Source organism: Anabrus simplex, chromosome 6, assembly GCF_040414725.1.
Source record: "Anabrus simplex isolate iqAnaSimp1 chromosome 6, ASM4041472v1, whole genome shotgun sequence".
Classification (NCBI taxonomy): Eukaryota; Metazoa; Arthropoda; class Insecta; order Orthoptera; family Tettigoniidae; genus Anabrus; species Anabrus simplex.
In genome coordinates, this window is record NC_090270.1 from 300,558,585 (window position 1) to 300,574,814 (window position 16,230).

A 16,230-nucleotide genomic window follows, 5' to 3' on the forward strand; every position below is an offset into this window, starting at 1 on the left:
TGGCTGATTGCAGTGGTTTCCCACTGGGCGGGGGTATACTGTTGCTTCACATCCGTAGGTTAAACCTTAAAAAGCCCTACACGTGACCCCTGGGTGGTGCTAAAGAAGCAACAATATTGGCTGCCAGACCTATCTTCTACGGATCTCCCAGCAAATATGCAAACTGTACAAAGTAATTCACTCAACGGCTCTTTTAAGAGCCAACTGACTCAAAAGCTTGGACATGGTACTAAAATTTACCAACTGAATATTGAAGGTATCAGCAGATGTAAGTATGACATTTTGTCAAAATTGCTACGTAATAATGACACTGCTCTGGTATTATTCAAGAAACACATGCTGCTACAGAAGATGAACTAAGAAAGAGAGCGAAGATTTATGGTTATAGTATTATTGGTGCTACTTTTGACAATATATATGGCATTGCTACATATGCCCGTAAGAACTTGGAGCAGTTGGAATTCATCTCACCTAGTACAATTAATAATATTCATACTGTAACAATAAAACTGCAAGATGTAACCATCATAAATATCTACAAACCTCCAGCCATCTGCTGGCCAACACCAGCTCTTCCAGATGCAAGTCATCCAACTATCTATGCTGGCGATTTCAACAGCCATCATGAAACTTAGAAATATGCAAGAAACGATGATTGTGGCGTACCTTTAGTAGAATGGTCAGAAGACCAAAATGTACATCTTGTATTTGATGCAAAAGACAAAGGGAAGTTTAGATCTGCTGCTTGGAAGCGAGAGTCCAACCCAGACCTCTGTTTCGTCACATGTGACTCTGTAGGCAACCCTCTACCCATGATGAGAGAAGTTTTGGGGGAATTTCCAAATAGTCAACACAGACCAATCTTCCTTGAGATTGGCATCTCTGTTCCCTTAATTAAATCTTTCCCACGCCCACGCTGGAACTTTAAAAAGGCAAAATGGACGAAATTCTCTGAAGAGCTGGACAAATGCATCAGATGGATTCCTGCAACCAGCGATAATTATCAGAGATTTGTAGGGCTTGTGATATCTGTAGCCAAAAAGCACATCCCAAGAGGCTACAGGAAAGAATACGTTCCTGGATGGAGTGAGCAGAGTGATGCCCTATACAAAGATTTTCTTGAAACAGGTGCCCATACGACTGGTGAGGAGCTATTACGGAGTCTGGATGAAAATCGTAGACAGAAATGGACAGAAACAGTTAGTAACTTGGATTTCTCTCATTCCAGTAGAGAAGTCTGGAGCCTACTGAGAAAACTTGTAGGAAGCTCAACAGGAGTTAGAGAGAAGTCAACTATCTCACCAAACAAAATAGCCTCCCATATTGTTTTAACTTCAAGGGTTACTAAAGATTTAAAAAAACATACAAAAACAGTGAAAAAGAACCTAAGGAAGCTTAACCGTATCTGTCCAACCTCTTCCGAGTACTCTGAAGCCTTCGTGATTGATGAGGTTAATACAGCACTAAAGGACATGAAAGTTGAAAAGGCACCAGGTTTTGATGGAATACATCCTGAATTTATCGTAAATATGGGACAGAATGCAAGAAGGTGGTCGACGTGCTTCTTTACCCACATACTTCAGACAGGTGTTCTTCCTAAGGAGTTTAAGAGGACTAAAATCCTTGCCATATTGAAACCTGGCAAACCAAAAGATATACCATGAAGCTACAGACCAATTGCTCTCCTCAGTTGTTGCTATAAATGCCTTGAAAGACTACTATACAACAGAATTAGCAATATAATTAATCAACATATTCCTATTGACCAAGCTGGTTTTAGTAAGAATCGTGGCTGTTGTGACCAAGTCCTTGCACTCACAACTTGCACTGAAGCAGGCTTACAGCAACCTCTGCTGTTTTTTTTATCTTTCTGCTGACACAGTTTGGAGAGAAGAGCTGCTGTATAAACTTCTTCAGGTATTACCATGCAAAACCACGGTGCAATTAATTGGAAATATGCTTAATAATAGACTCTTTCAGGTTGTTCTAGGGAATAGAACTAGCAAGCTGAGAAGATTGAATAATGGTCTTCCTCAAGGATCAGTCTTGGCTCCTCTCCTATTCAATCTGTATGTATCAGATTTGCCACCAATCTTCTTCTTCTTTTTCTTCTTTTTCTACCGCTTATCCCACACCTGTGGGGTCGTGGGTGCGAACTGTGTCGCACATGTGGATTTGGCCCTGTTTTACGGCCGGATGCCCTTCCTGACGCCAACCCTATATGAAGGGAAGTAATCACTATTGCGTGTTTCTGTGGTGGTTGGTAGTGTAGTGTGCTGTGTGAATATGAAGAGGAAAGTGTTGGGACAAACACAAACACCCAGTCCCCGGGCTAGAAGAATTAATCAGAGACGATTAAAATCCCCGACCCGGCCGGGAATCGAACCCGGGACCCTCTGAACCGAAGGCCAGTACGCTGACCATTCAGCCAACGAGTCGGACAGACTTGCCACCAATGAAATCTAGAAAATTTTGCTATGGTGATGATATAGCTTTAGCTACAAGTCATAGTAATCTGAAAGAAACGGAAAACATTTTAACTGATGAGCTTTCTATTCTTAGTGATTATTTTCGGAAATGGAGACTCCAAGCAAACACCAGCAAAACTGAGGTGACCTGCTTTCATCTAAATAACAAAATGGCAAACTGTACTCTCCAAGTGTCGTTTAACGGTAAGATCCTCAGACACAATAACTACCCAAAGTACTTAGGTATAACATTAGATCGGACACTCTCCTTCAGGCAACATCTAGTAAATACATCAGCAAAGATTAGGAGTCGTAACAACATTCTGCAGAAGTTGTGTGGTTCAACCTGGGGTGCTCCTGCAACTACTTTGAGATGTTCTGCCCTTGGTTTTGTTTTCTCTGTGGCCGAATATTGTGCTCCTATATGGATCAACAGCTGCCATGTGAAACTTGTGGACAATCAACTCAACAACACAATGAGGATTATTTCAGGCGTAATAAGATCAACTCCTACCCACTGTCTTCCTGTCTTGAGCAACATCATGCCTCCTTCATTCCGCAGAGCAGAAGCATTGTTGAGAGAATACTCCAAGATAAATGAGAACCCTGACTTGCCCATCCACTCCAATATTCCTGACCTTCGAGGAACCTATTGAAATCTAGACATCCGTCAGTTAATTTCGCTCAGAAGCTCACGGAAGACAATTTCAACCCTTATGCCCAAAGGAAGGAAGAATGGATCTCAAAACCAGGTGAACATCTCTGGCCTTTCTTCCTACATAATTCGAGGTCTGATCTCCCAAGAAGAACTTGGACCATCCTTAATAGGATTCAATGTGGTCATGGAGTCTGCTGTGCTGCATCCCTCTAATGGGGAAAGATACAATCCCCGGAGTGTGACTGTGGTGCTCCTTTTCAAACCATCGAGCACATTGTAAAGGAATGTAGCAGAAGAGCCTACCCTGGAGATTGGTTTGATTTTCTAGAGGTCAATACAGAGGCTCTAGAATGGATAACAACTTTGGACATTAAAATATAATGTACTTGCTTTCCTGTTTCTGTATATATATGCCATACGATGAATAAATAAATAAATAAATAAATAAATAATCCCACTGAGCGATGGGGTCGCCACAACCTTACGCCTATTATTATCTTCACAGCGGAGTACAAGTCAGCGAAGAAGGAACTCCGTAATGCAATCAAAAAAAGTAAAGCCGATAAATGGTGGGCACTGGCTAAAGAAGTAGAAGATGATCCATGGGGACAAGGTTATAAGATTGTCATGAAGAAACTCGGGACATTTTCAACCCCGAGTGCGGATCCACAAACAATTAAAACAAATTGTGGATACACTATTCCCAGACCATCCAGAGAGGATTGACTGTGACGACGAGAAAGAACTGGATGATATACCCCTCTTTACTGTAGAAGAGCTGAATAGAGCTATTAGCTCTCTTAGAAACAAGAAAACTCCTGGACCAGATGGTATACCTGCAGAAGTGCTAAAGATAATAGCAGAACTATGCCCAGAACTGTTGCTGAATATGTACAATCATTGCCTGCAAACGGGTGTTTTTAGTCCCCGATGGAAAATGGCTCGTTTGGTTCTGATCAGCAAAGGAAAACTTGGTGGTTATAGACCTTTATGTATGCTGGACACAGCTGGAAAAGGCCTGGAGAAACTTCTGCAGCCCAGAATCCTCTCAGCAGTTCAACTAGCAGGGGATCTATCTGTTTGCCAACATGGATTTCGGAGAGGACACTCGACGCTAGATGCAGTGTGGGAGGTGGTAAATACAGCAGAAAGGGCACAAATGGGCAACCATCATTCCCGTAAATTGATACTTCTTGTGACCCTGGATGTGAAGAATGCCTTCAATTCGGCAAGATGGAGCGACATGTTGGTAGCTCTTGAAGAAACTTTCAAGCTACCACAATATCTTATGCGCATAATGAGAGATTACTTCAAAGATCGCACTCTGTTGTATGATACGGAAGATGGGAAAAGACAAAGCGTCTGACGGCTGGTGCAGCGCAGGGATCGATCCTTGGTCCAGATCTTTGGAACATAATGTATGATGGCTTGTTACGTTTGGAGATGCCAGAGGACACAAAGCTTGTGGGCTACGCTGATGATGTGGCCGCCTTGATAGTAGCTCGTAATGTTGAAATGGCTCAAATTAAATTGAATCAGGTGATGCGGCGCATAAAAGAATGGATGATGAGCCACAGTTTAACATTAGCCGAACACAAAACGGAGATAGTTCTTCTGACGAGGAAAAGGATCGAAACTCTTGTACCAATGACTGTTGGAGAGTTAGTGATAGAAACATCTGCGAGCACAAAATATCTAGGAGTGACACTTGACTCCAAGCTCACATTCTGGACTCATATTCAGAGAGTGACAGACAAGGCAGTAAAATACATGACTGCACTTAGCAGACTAATGGGAAATATTAAAGGTCCGAAATCCAGTAAACGACATCTTCTCATGTCGACGGTTCAGTCAGTGCTTCTATATGGTTCTGAAATCTGGGCTGAATCCTTGAGATTTGCTTGGTATCGGAGAAGGATAGCTGCCGTACAACGGAGAGCGGGTTTACGTATTGCATGTGCATACCGCACTGTTTCCGAACCGGCAATCCTCACGGTGGCAGCAATAGCCCCAATAGACCTACTTGCATTGGAGCGGCATGAAATCTGGCGTACCAAAGGAGAGCTGGGAAAGAAATGTGCAAAGAAGCGCGCCTTCAGTCAATTGATGAGGCGATGGCAACTCAGATGGGAAAGTGACCCTCGAGGCAAATGGACCAAGAGACTGATACCACGCTTGGATATCTGGGTTGAAAGGGTCCATGGTGAAGTAAATTACTACCAAACGCAGCTTCTAACAGGACATGGATATTTCCGGAAATTCCTGCATAAAGTGGGCAGAGCGAGTGACGCAGCATGCATATACTGCGATGATATTGACGACGTATATCACACCTTTTTTGTATGCGGCCATTGGACAATTCAGAGAAGATGTGTGGAAACTGAACTAGGAGAATTGACAACAGATAATGTTATTTCGGTGATGCTGCAAAACCAGGAATCCTGGGATCGCATGGCAGTACATGTGGAGGACATCCTTGGTCAGAAGAAGAAGGATTTGGAAGCATACGAACGTTCGTAAAGAAGAAATGAAGAAAGAAGACGTCTGAAAGACAAAGCATGATATCACCCTGAAGTAATGCGAGAGCGGTTCCGGGGTGATGACTCACATCGTGGGAAAAGGGTGTGTGGTTTTTAGTGGGTAAGAATCCCACACACTTGTGGAGTGCGGACCCTTCACAAGTGTCTTTTTGAAGATTTTCCACAATCCCTCGTAAATAAAAAAATAAAAAAATATAAATTATTATTATTATTATTATTATTATTATTATTATTATTATTATTATTATTATTATTATTATTATTATTGTTGTTGTTGTTGTTGTTGTTGTTGTTGTTGTTATTATTATGTGCGTATGGACCCAATGGATCACGCAAAAATCTAACGATTCTGTTTTCTGAGTTGCCAAACAGCTCTCATCCTTTCTCCGTGGATCCTTTTTTTTTGTTCTTCTGTCCACTTTGCTCCAGTCTTCTCTTTTACTTCGTTCTCTGGTTGCACTTTCCATCTGTTAATATTTTTCCTATAGAGGTTTCTGTCCATGGTGTCAGTTGAGTTCATCTGGGCTTTTTCCAGATCCTTCTTCATTTCCAGTACCCATGGAATAATTTTTAGATGTTCTACGGAGGTTGAGTCATAAGTCATGGCAACTATTTTTTTTCTTGCGAACAGGAAACAACATGGAAAATCTAAGATATGCATTTAGAAACGTATGGTATGTACTTGCATATGATGCCACTAGATGGTGTGTGTAAACAACAGTGTGGGTCTAAGCATGCCCCCAAGTTCAGTGTGTGAGTGAGAGCGTCACAAAATGGAAGTCAACAAGCAGGAGCAACGATCATATATTAAAATAGCAGTTCTCTACGGCAGAAATGCACGCCAATGCCATGCAGAGCTGCGATAAGCATTAGATGTGTGACTATGATCAAATCCCCATAGTCAAGAAGGCATTACGTGGACAATGGTTTGCTGACAAAGGGGACATCGTAACAGCATTTCGGAGAGAGGTGTCACGCGTAAGCGATACACATGCAGCGAATGGTATTCAGCACCTGCCTCACTGCTGGCAACACACAGTGGGAACCTTGGATGATTATTTCAAAGGTCTGTAACCAGTGGAGAGCTGTCCTTTGTATGTAGTCTTGTGTATTTGCTGTCTATCTATCTATTTATATAAAATAAAGAGTTTTGTCTGTACATTGCTCAGAATTTGAAAAAAATTGTATTTCTGTATCGTTCATGTCCACAGTAACAAGGAAATGCACTTTTTTCTTTTCCATAATTTCTGTCTGTCTGTCTGTCTGTCTGTCTGTCTGTCTGTCTGTCTGTCTGTCTGTCTGTCTGTCTGTCTGAACACGCATCACTTGAAAACGGCTGAAGAGAATTTAATGAAAATCGGTATGTAAAGTCGGGGGATAAGCCACTACAATCTAGGCTATAAATCATTTTATTCACGCTGAGTGAAATGGTAGTTTAGGGGAAGACCTAAAATTCAATTCTCAAATATTTATATTTTAAGTGGTCCTGTCGATAAATACTACATAACTAAAGTTACATAGAATTAAATTTCCGATCATTTATGTCTTATACAATTTTACCATACCGGCTATGATAACACTGATATTCATGAATTTCGATTTTTGTTGCTAAGTCCACATCAACGCCGAGCCACGAGAAAATGGGTGAACAGAATTTAATGAAAATCGGTATACAGAGTCGGGGAAGAAAAAACTGTAGTCTAAGCTATAAACAATTTCACTGAACCTGGGTGGAATGGTAGTTTAGGGGTAGGCGCCTAAAAATTATTTTTTAAATACCTTCGTTATGGCTCCTATAGAAAAGTACTACATAACAAAAGTTAGAGAATACAATTTCCGATCATTTATGTTTTATTCAGTTTTACCGTACCGACTGCGATAAGAGTAGTTTTTCAGAGTCAGAAGAAAACTAAATGCGAAGGCCTACAATATCGAAAGCGCATAACATTGATCAACAATAACATTACATTGACCATTGTTTGTTGTGATGTTCTTTGCCTCTTATCGTGCCTTCAACTCCGATAGATGGGATTACTGTTGCGTACCGAGTATAACAGCCTGACTCAATATTGGCGGGAAAGAGCTGGGGAGTTAGAAAACTTTTTTCTCTAGCATGCCATTCCTCTGGTTCATACATTGTCTGATACTGCTGGTACGTAACACACTGGTTCATCAGTATTCCAGCCATTCGTTCCCTACTCCGACACGCTGTTTTGAATGAGCAGTGTGCAGATTTGGCAGAGGCTCACTTAGTAATATTAGTATGACCTGGTCTAGAATTACAATTTAGGCCTATTCCAAATTATAGCACTACAATTCACTAAATAATTCCAAATTCAACCCTGAAAAGAGACGTTACTTAACAAAAGCATCTTCCTCTTCACTTTTATTAAATTCTACATTCATTTTGTTCCAAATGAGCAGTGAAGAGAGGTTTTCTCCTCTGGTTTGGAGGGAAAATTTGCCTCCAAGTCAGTTAAATTTTTCCGCCACCATTGTAGTGAAATGAGATTTTCCGACTCAACAAGTACTCCTAGGAAAGAGATTAGTGAAAGGGCATAGATCTGTCCTCCTAGGACTCCCCGCTATTCGACCCCCCCCCGACGAAAAAAGACGAAGAGTGTTCACGGATCAAGGCTGTGCGGCTTGGCCATTCCAGCTCTGGAACTTTGGACTGTTAGTTTGGCAGCGTAGTACTGTTCGTTAAAAGTGAGAAAATGCATGGTTTTTCATTTGATCGAGTATTTCATATTGCTTTTAATCGCCCCATTCCTACTGACGTCATTGTAATGACCCATGTTCATTTCACTTGGGAAAACCACTAAGGCAGTCTTTCTGAGAATGAAAAAAAAAGCAGGTGGAGAGTGAATGTCTGCCATTATAATGAAAACTCCCCATCCTGATCATGACTGATAGTAGGCAAGCAACCGAGCTCGATAGCTGCAGTCACTTAAGTGAGGCCAGTATCCAGTAATCGGGAGATAGTGGGTTCGAGCCCCACTGTCGGCAGCCCTGAAGATGGTTTTCCGTGGTTTCCCATTTTCACACCAGGTGAATGCCGGGGCTGTACCTTAATTAAGGCCACGGCCGCTTCCTTCCACTTCCTAGGCCTTTCCTATCCCATCGTCGCCATAAGACCTATCTGTGTCGGTGCGACGTAAAACAAATAGCAAAAAAAGTAGGCAAGCAGACCTACCATCACAATGAAAATTCCCTAACCCAGTCTTCATATGAGAAAAGACGTTTGGTGACTTCCCTGTCGCGTTTCTAGGGTAACGTTCCTATGCAATACAATACAATCTTGCTCACAAGGTGTACACTACTTAACATAGAATTCTGTATACAATGTAGAATTCCGTAGCAAAGCACGGGTACATCAGCTAGTACCCTAATAAAACGATGTTTACCAATGGCCTCTGTTCTGTCACTTTCCTACGAGAATCCCCTGAAGTCAGAATTTGTATTCAGGCACTTGCATAAGTAAATGCCCTATATTTCGAAATGCATATCTTAGATTTTCCGTGTTGTCTCCTGTTCGCGAGAAAAAAAATAGTTGCCATGACTTATGACTTGACCCTCGTATATAGGTGAGATTATCATCATTATTATTATTACTTGTGAGGTGTAGCTATGAAGTTGTTTACATCTATTAGTACTAATATTATTATTATTGACATAGTTCTGTACAGACTTCATTTGGTATAAATCGTAACCGTATTATTTGTGAAGTTATGTCATGAAAATCTGATGTATGTACATTAACATGAGTTTATTTAAGGTAAGAACACGTAATTAATAGTATATAACTTATTATGACCTGTATATGACATATAAATCCAAACCAATGTTGTGCAACATGTGGTAAAATAATAATAATTGTATGGCCTCAGCTACCGTGTGCAGACATTTCAATCTGATGCCATCTGGCTGTCTGGTCATCAATTTTGATGTTCCATTTTACTCTAGGCCCACTAGATGACAGACCGAGTAAACCGAAACTCTCTTGGGCGTCTATGGCTGAGATTTAATGAATTTTATTGGGTAAACACCAAATGTGTCACCTGAGATCTTTTACATGTCGACAGCATACGACATGGAGTGTTGCATGGACTTTTTTCCGCCCTTCAAAAATCAGACTACCTCTGCTGGGTTTCAACCCACTATCTTGGGATCCAGAGGCCGACGCTCTACCACTGATCCACAGAGGCAGGCATATGGTAGTAGTCCAGAACAACGTATCTTTGGCTCTAGAGAGTTAAATAAAATTCCTTGCATTGTAAATAAGTTATTGGAGACTCTTGAAATATTACATGTTACAAATCTCATGCAATTACAAGAAAACATGTTGTGTCATATTCTTCTTGAAGCCTGGCCAGGCGGTGTATATAAACAGGCAGTCTTGAGGGTTGAGTGGAATTGTTTTAGTGAAAGTTATGAGTGCAAGTCGTTAATTGAGTATGTGAAGTTGTTACATTGGTAGTTGGTTGACATGCAAGTGTTGGACTTCCAGTCTTCTTATTACTATTCTTCATAGTAGTGTTTTGTTCAAGAGGGCAGAGAGGGGGGGGGTTGTGTGTGTGTGTGTGTATGTGTGTGTGCCTGTGTGTGAAATTTGTAAATAAAAGTGTACATAACTCACAGCATTTCATGTGTGTGTCTTTGTGGTAACATCACATTGTCCAGCTCATCGGTGCAAATATCAAGATGTGGCATACTTATGACAAATCTGATTCCCATGAGAAGAAGGATATGGTAGTTTACATACTTATTGAGCTGGCTGAGCGGGCCATCTATAACTTATATCTGTGGACAAGTGCTCTGGTGAAAATACTTGTGTCTTTGTCAATACGTATCAAGTATGTTGGTAGATGTCCCCCTAATTCACAGCTTTCATAGTCATAAGACACCTATGAAGCTGAAATTGCTCAGGTCTGCTAAAGACAAGTTCCATCCTCTCTCCACAGCAGGTGTCTACAAGATCTAATGAAGCTGCAGCCAGGTGTACATAGGAACTATGAAACGCAGCATTGCCACTCGACAGAAGGAGCACAACAGGCACAACAGCTGGGACAAGCAGAAAGGTCATCAGTTTCTGAACATTCGATGCTAACAGGCCATGACATACAGTACAGCAACAATGAAGTACTGTCAACTACTGTGTCTTATCACGCCTGGCTACAAAGGGAAGCCCTTGAAATCCTGAAGCACACAAACAGCTTCAACTGTAAATAAAATGATTGTAAATAAATGATACTGATCTCTGCACATGGTTATGAGGGTATTTAGGGGTTGTAGTAAGGATGTAAAGGAGAGGGCATATAAGTCTCTGGCAAGACCCCCAACTAGAGTATGGTTCCAGTGTAAGGGACCACGATTACTTGATTCAAGAACTGGAAAAAATCCAAAGAAAAGCAGCTCGATTTGTTCTGGGTGATTTCAGACAAAAGGATGTTGCAAAGTTTGGGCTGGGAAAACTTGGGAGAAAGGAGACAAGCTGCTCAACTAAGTGGTATGTTCCAGGCTGTCAGTGGAGAGATGCCGCCCCCGTGGTGTAGCCGTAGCATGCCTGCCTCTTACCCGGAGGCCCCGGGTTCGATTTCCTGCCAGGTCAAGGATTTTTACCTGGACCTGAGGGCTGGTTCGAGGTCCACTCAGCCTACATGCTTAGAATTAAGGAGCTATCTGAAGGTGAGATAACGGCCCCGGTCTAGAAAGCCAAGAATAACGGCCGAGAGGATTTGTCGTGCTGACCATACAACACCTCGTAATCTGCAGGCCTTCGGGCTGAGCAGCGGTCGCTTGGTAAGCCAAGGCCCTTCAAGGGCTGTAGTGCCATGGGGTTTGGTTTTTGTCAGCGGAGAAACGGCCTGGAATGACATCCGTAAATGAATAAGTTTGAGTGGTGTCTTTAAAAGTAGGAAAGATCACAATATGAAGGTAAAGCGGGAATGCAAGAGGACAAATTGGGGCAAATATTTGTTTATAGGAAGGGGAGTAAGGGATTGGAATAGCTTACCAAGGGAGATGTTCAATAAATATCCAATTTCTTTGAAATAATTTAAGAAAAGGCTAGAAAAATAACAGATAGGGAATCTGCCACCTGGGCAACTGCCCTAAATGTAGATCAGTAGTGGTTAAATTAAATTAATCTAAATAAATTGCCCTTTAATCAACTAATCACTGTTACAGCCTAAACATTACAGATATCCTATACATTGTAAGCAGGGATAATTCCCCCTAGCCTTGTACAGAGGAGTAGTTTCTGGTACCACTTAATTTGAGCTGCTGTATTTACTGGCACTCCTTGTTTCACTTCATCTAATGCAGCAGCCATATATGACTGTGAATATTTCACAAATTTACTTTGTTGATGGTCCATTTTATATCACCACCTGAAAGATAGGAGTGACAAAATTTTTAAAATATACACACCGTGTATCAGCTTTGGGTTATGGTTTATATCAGGTGCCTACACGTGACATATGGGGTCAGCTTCATGTTCCCTTATTGGAGAATCACAGAAAAGGAAATATTATATCTAGCTAGTATGTATATATGTCCAATCTTTGTCCCATTTCTCTACGGGGTGAGATATGAAGAGAGGTAAATCTTCGTAGCTAGTTTTTATGACTGGATGCCCTTCCTGGCATCAACCTCATCAGAGGAGTTATTGAGATGAAAAGAAGTGTGATGTGGTATACAATAATAGGAAGGGAGAAGGTGGTATCCGGTGCCAGCACATAGGGTACTCCTGTCGAATAGCACCAAGGGGCCTGCTCAAGGCTTTATGTCCCCAGCCAACGAACGAATCACCATCAATAGCGTCATATGCCGTCGCTCTATATGAGCACTGTGAAGATGTTTGGAATTTGATCCAGGCATTTGGCATGCAATCTGGTGATTAGATATTGTATACCACCACCTCTCCTAACCTGCTGCCAACATTCTGATGGTGCAATTTTTTTCGAACAAGGGGACTCGAACCAGCTAACCACAGTGTCAGACCGTATAGACTTGATGCCATAACAATCGTGGCCACCATATCTCTATCTAGCGAGTATAAACTGAATGTTTCTAATTTGAAACAGACCAGAATAATTTTTTCACCCTAAGCTGACACAAGTGGGTGAATCAGTGGACCTTTTTCACTCACCCCCATCTAAAATCAGACGTGCCATAATGAACTCATGAATGTAAGGCCCTCTCTGTAACATATGTAAATGTTACTAGATGTAGTTTAATAATGTCAATTATTTAAGGGGATTTAGTTTGATTTATTTATTTAAGGTGTTGTAAATATGCATATAGAAATGTCTCTAGATTTAGTTTGAACTTGGTTATTATTTTAGGAAATTAGTGTTATTTATTTAAGGTGTATTTGTTGTATATTATGTTTTGTAGAATCATCTTTAATTGGGAAAATAACCTGTTGATGATAAATAAATCTATTCTATTCTATAAGCCCCCATTGTGGTGTACCCATGGCTGACCCTCCATAATTTATATGATAATTTATAACTTTCATTTCAGCCACCATATAAAATTCATACACAGTCATTAAACATACTATCAAACACTCATTTAACTTTCAGAACCCAATAAACAAATTATAACATCTTATTTACTTGCACTAACCTCCTTTTGAGAAATGCTAAGGTTCCCTCCAAACTTTGTTTGCTGATGCTCCCCTTCATACAAAGGACTTATAGATCTACTGTAGATCATAATTTTAATTAACTGCTAACTCATTTTTTCTTTCACAGAGAAACATTTAAACTACATGATGCAAAAAGAAATTAAGTATGAGTGGAGATATTATCATTTCTTTTATATCTTAAGTAAGGCTGTCAGTTATAGGTACAGGGTCAGGCATAGGTGCATCTACCTTACACTCAATTTTTGTTGCTATGTACTGCCTAGGCACTGCTTTCCCACACTTCACACAGGTACACATAGCTGTTCTATAATAACAAAATTAACCGATAGGCAAGTAATGTGAGTAGTGAATTGTGACCCCGGTAACACACGTTCAAGTTACCTTGACTCGATATACCAAATCAAATCCAATGATAGTAGCATACTTGCTCGCATATAACCACCGCGTATATCTCGCACCCCATGTTTAACATTTGAAATTGCAGGGAAAAAAAGTCCCTGCACATAACTTGCATTAATTTCTGATGTTGTCATAAAGACATACAGTACATACACTAAATAAAGTTTGGGTATTCCGTGGACATGCCTACATCAAATATTGGGGCTGTAACAATTGCTGTTACGGTACTTTGTACATGACAGTACAAGAAGAAGCTGCATTTTTTACTACCTGCAGAATGGTCAAGGCTAGCTGTTGTAACAAATATACCTAACTCGCAAACCTTCACCCCAAGGCTGCATTCCTAACCACACCCAGTCATTCCTCTCACTCTTCTGTCTTTGTCGATATGCTTATCGCTACCTGTCCAGCAGAACTGATCACGTGAACCAGGAGTGTTTCCCTGTCGAGGCAGTCAAGTGATCATAGTATTCTGTATCGTCCATCTGTTGTCGACAAGTACCAGTATTCTGTCTTCACGTTTCACTGTTGTTTCTCAGTTAAGTTTCCTTATCTAGGTCGATCTTTAAGTTATGGAGAAACGTGGGAGTTATACGGCTGGGTTTAAAGTCAAAGTGATAAAATATGCTGAAGAACACACTAACAGAGCCGTCATTCGAGAATTCAATGTGACTGAGTTTAATGTTCGCTACTGGCATAAACAGAAAGCTGCACTAGAAACCACCAACCGAACACATAAGGTGTTCAGAGGGCCAAAAACTGGTATGTTTTCTGAGATGGAAGACGAGTTCCTTCATTATGTTCCAGAGCTGCAAAATGGTGGCTTTAGTATCACGCATGAGATGCTACATTTCAAAGCATGTGAACTAGCGATTAAAGGAGGAATCAGCTGTTCGGATCTGAAAGTGAGCTGGGATTGGATCTGTGGATTCATGACACAAAAGGGATTGTGTCTGCGAAGGTGAACATCTCTCTGCCAGAAAATGTCAAGCATTTTCAGTGATAAAATCATAGATTTTCATCACCATGTGACAGCAATGAGGAAGAAAAACAATTACCTCTTATCTCAAATTGGCAATGCAGATCAAACCCTGATAGACTTTGACATGCCAAGTACACCACCATCAACAAGAAGAAAGAATCTAGCGTGCTTGTACGTACAACTAGGTGTGAAAAACAGTGTTGCTCTGCCATGCTAGCAATAACCACAGACAGAAGAAAATTGCCACCGTATGCGATTTTCAAAAGAAAAACAGTGCCTACAGCAAAGTTCCCTAAAGGCATTCATATACGGGTTGAAGAGAAAGGTTGGAAGATCACAGCTCTCGTCCAGGACTGGGTCCGTACGGTGTGGGGAGCACGGCCAGGGGCACTGCTTCGATGCCCAGCAATGCTAGTGTGGGACAGTTCCTGCGGACACTTGGTGGAAGGCACAAAGAAACATCTTCAGGAAAGAAAACTGTTCTTGTTATAAATCCTGGTGGATTCACACACTGTCTACAGCTCTTAGATGTTTCCGTCAACAAGCCTTTCAAGACAACAAGGACAACATACGTAAATTGTACACCGAATGGATGGCAGGAGGGGAGCATGAGCTGATGCCACCAGACAAAATAAAGAGGCTGTCAGTTAACCTCGTGTGATTGGGTTATGCAGGCACGGGTTATGGTGTCGACAAACGTTATTGTGAAGAGTTTCTTGAAGACGGGCATCGCAAATGCGTTGGATGGAAGACAGAATGATGCAGTATGGGATGGTGACCAGAATGATGCACATGAGAATAGCTTGGAGACTGAAGGCAGTGACAATAAATAGGGTAAGTATGCCAGTTGTCTTGTTTCAATAGCCTAATCCAAATTTTACATTTTTTCCAGAATATGATCTTTTACACACAAATCCCTGCATATACTGTATCACACACCGAAAATGTTCACACATATTTTTTGTCAAAAAAGTGGGAGTTCTGTGTGAGCAAATATAATATAACGTCATGACCGCTCAAAAGCACACTTAAATGACCTTGATGTCCTTGTTTACATAAGCCTGCCTTAAACCCCTACAAAACTTATCACAAGTTTAATTCTTGGAGAAGGACTAGTTCCAATATGTATAGTTGTATATACCTACAGAATCCTTGGGTCCAGTTTCTTATCACTAAACTTAAATTTTTTTCTAGAATTTACTGGAGCACTATTCACACACAACCTTAGCCAATCATTGTCAACATATACATATTATCTTGTGGTTCTTCTTCAGTGGACAAGATAAGTCAACAGCGATCAAATATTTGTGGTTAATTATAATCATAGACTGTTATCTGGATGCAATGTATAGTTGTGGCAGTAAAAATGTGCTGGAGTTCACCCAGTAGGACATGGTTCGATTCCCCATCAGGAAGGTGAACAATTTAGAAAGAATAATGTCCACTTCTGGAAAAGCAAATGGCCCTGCAGTTCACTCAGCCATACTAAAATTAAGTTCCAAGTTAATTCCTGGGGGAAGGGGTGG

At 41.0% G+C, this 16,230-nt stretch overlaps 1 protein-coding gene across 1 annotated transcript in view; it reads right to left on the reverse strand.

Annotated features, from left to right (window-relative positions):
• Nucleotides 1-16,230, reverse strand: part of Dnah3 (dynein heavy chain 3, axonemal) — a 912,075-nt gene that overhangs the window by 601,901 nt on the left and 293,944 nt on the right. The window lies entirely within an intron of this gene.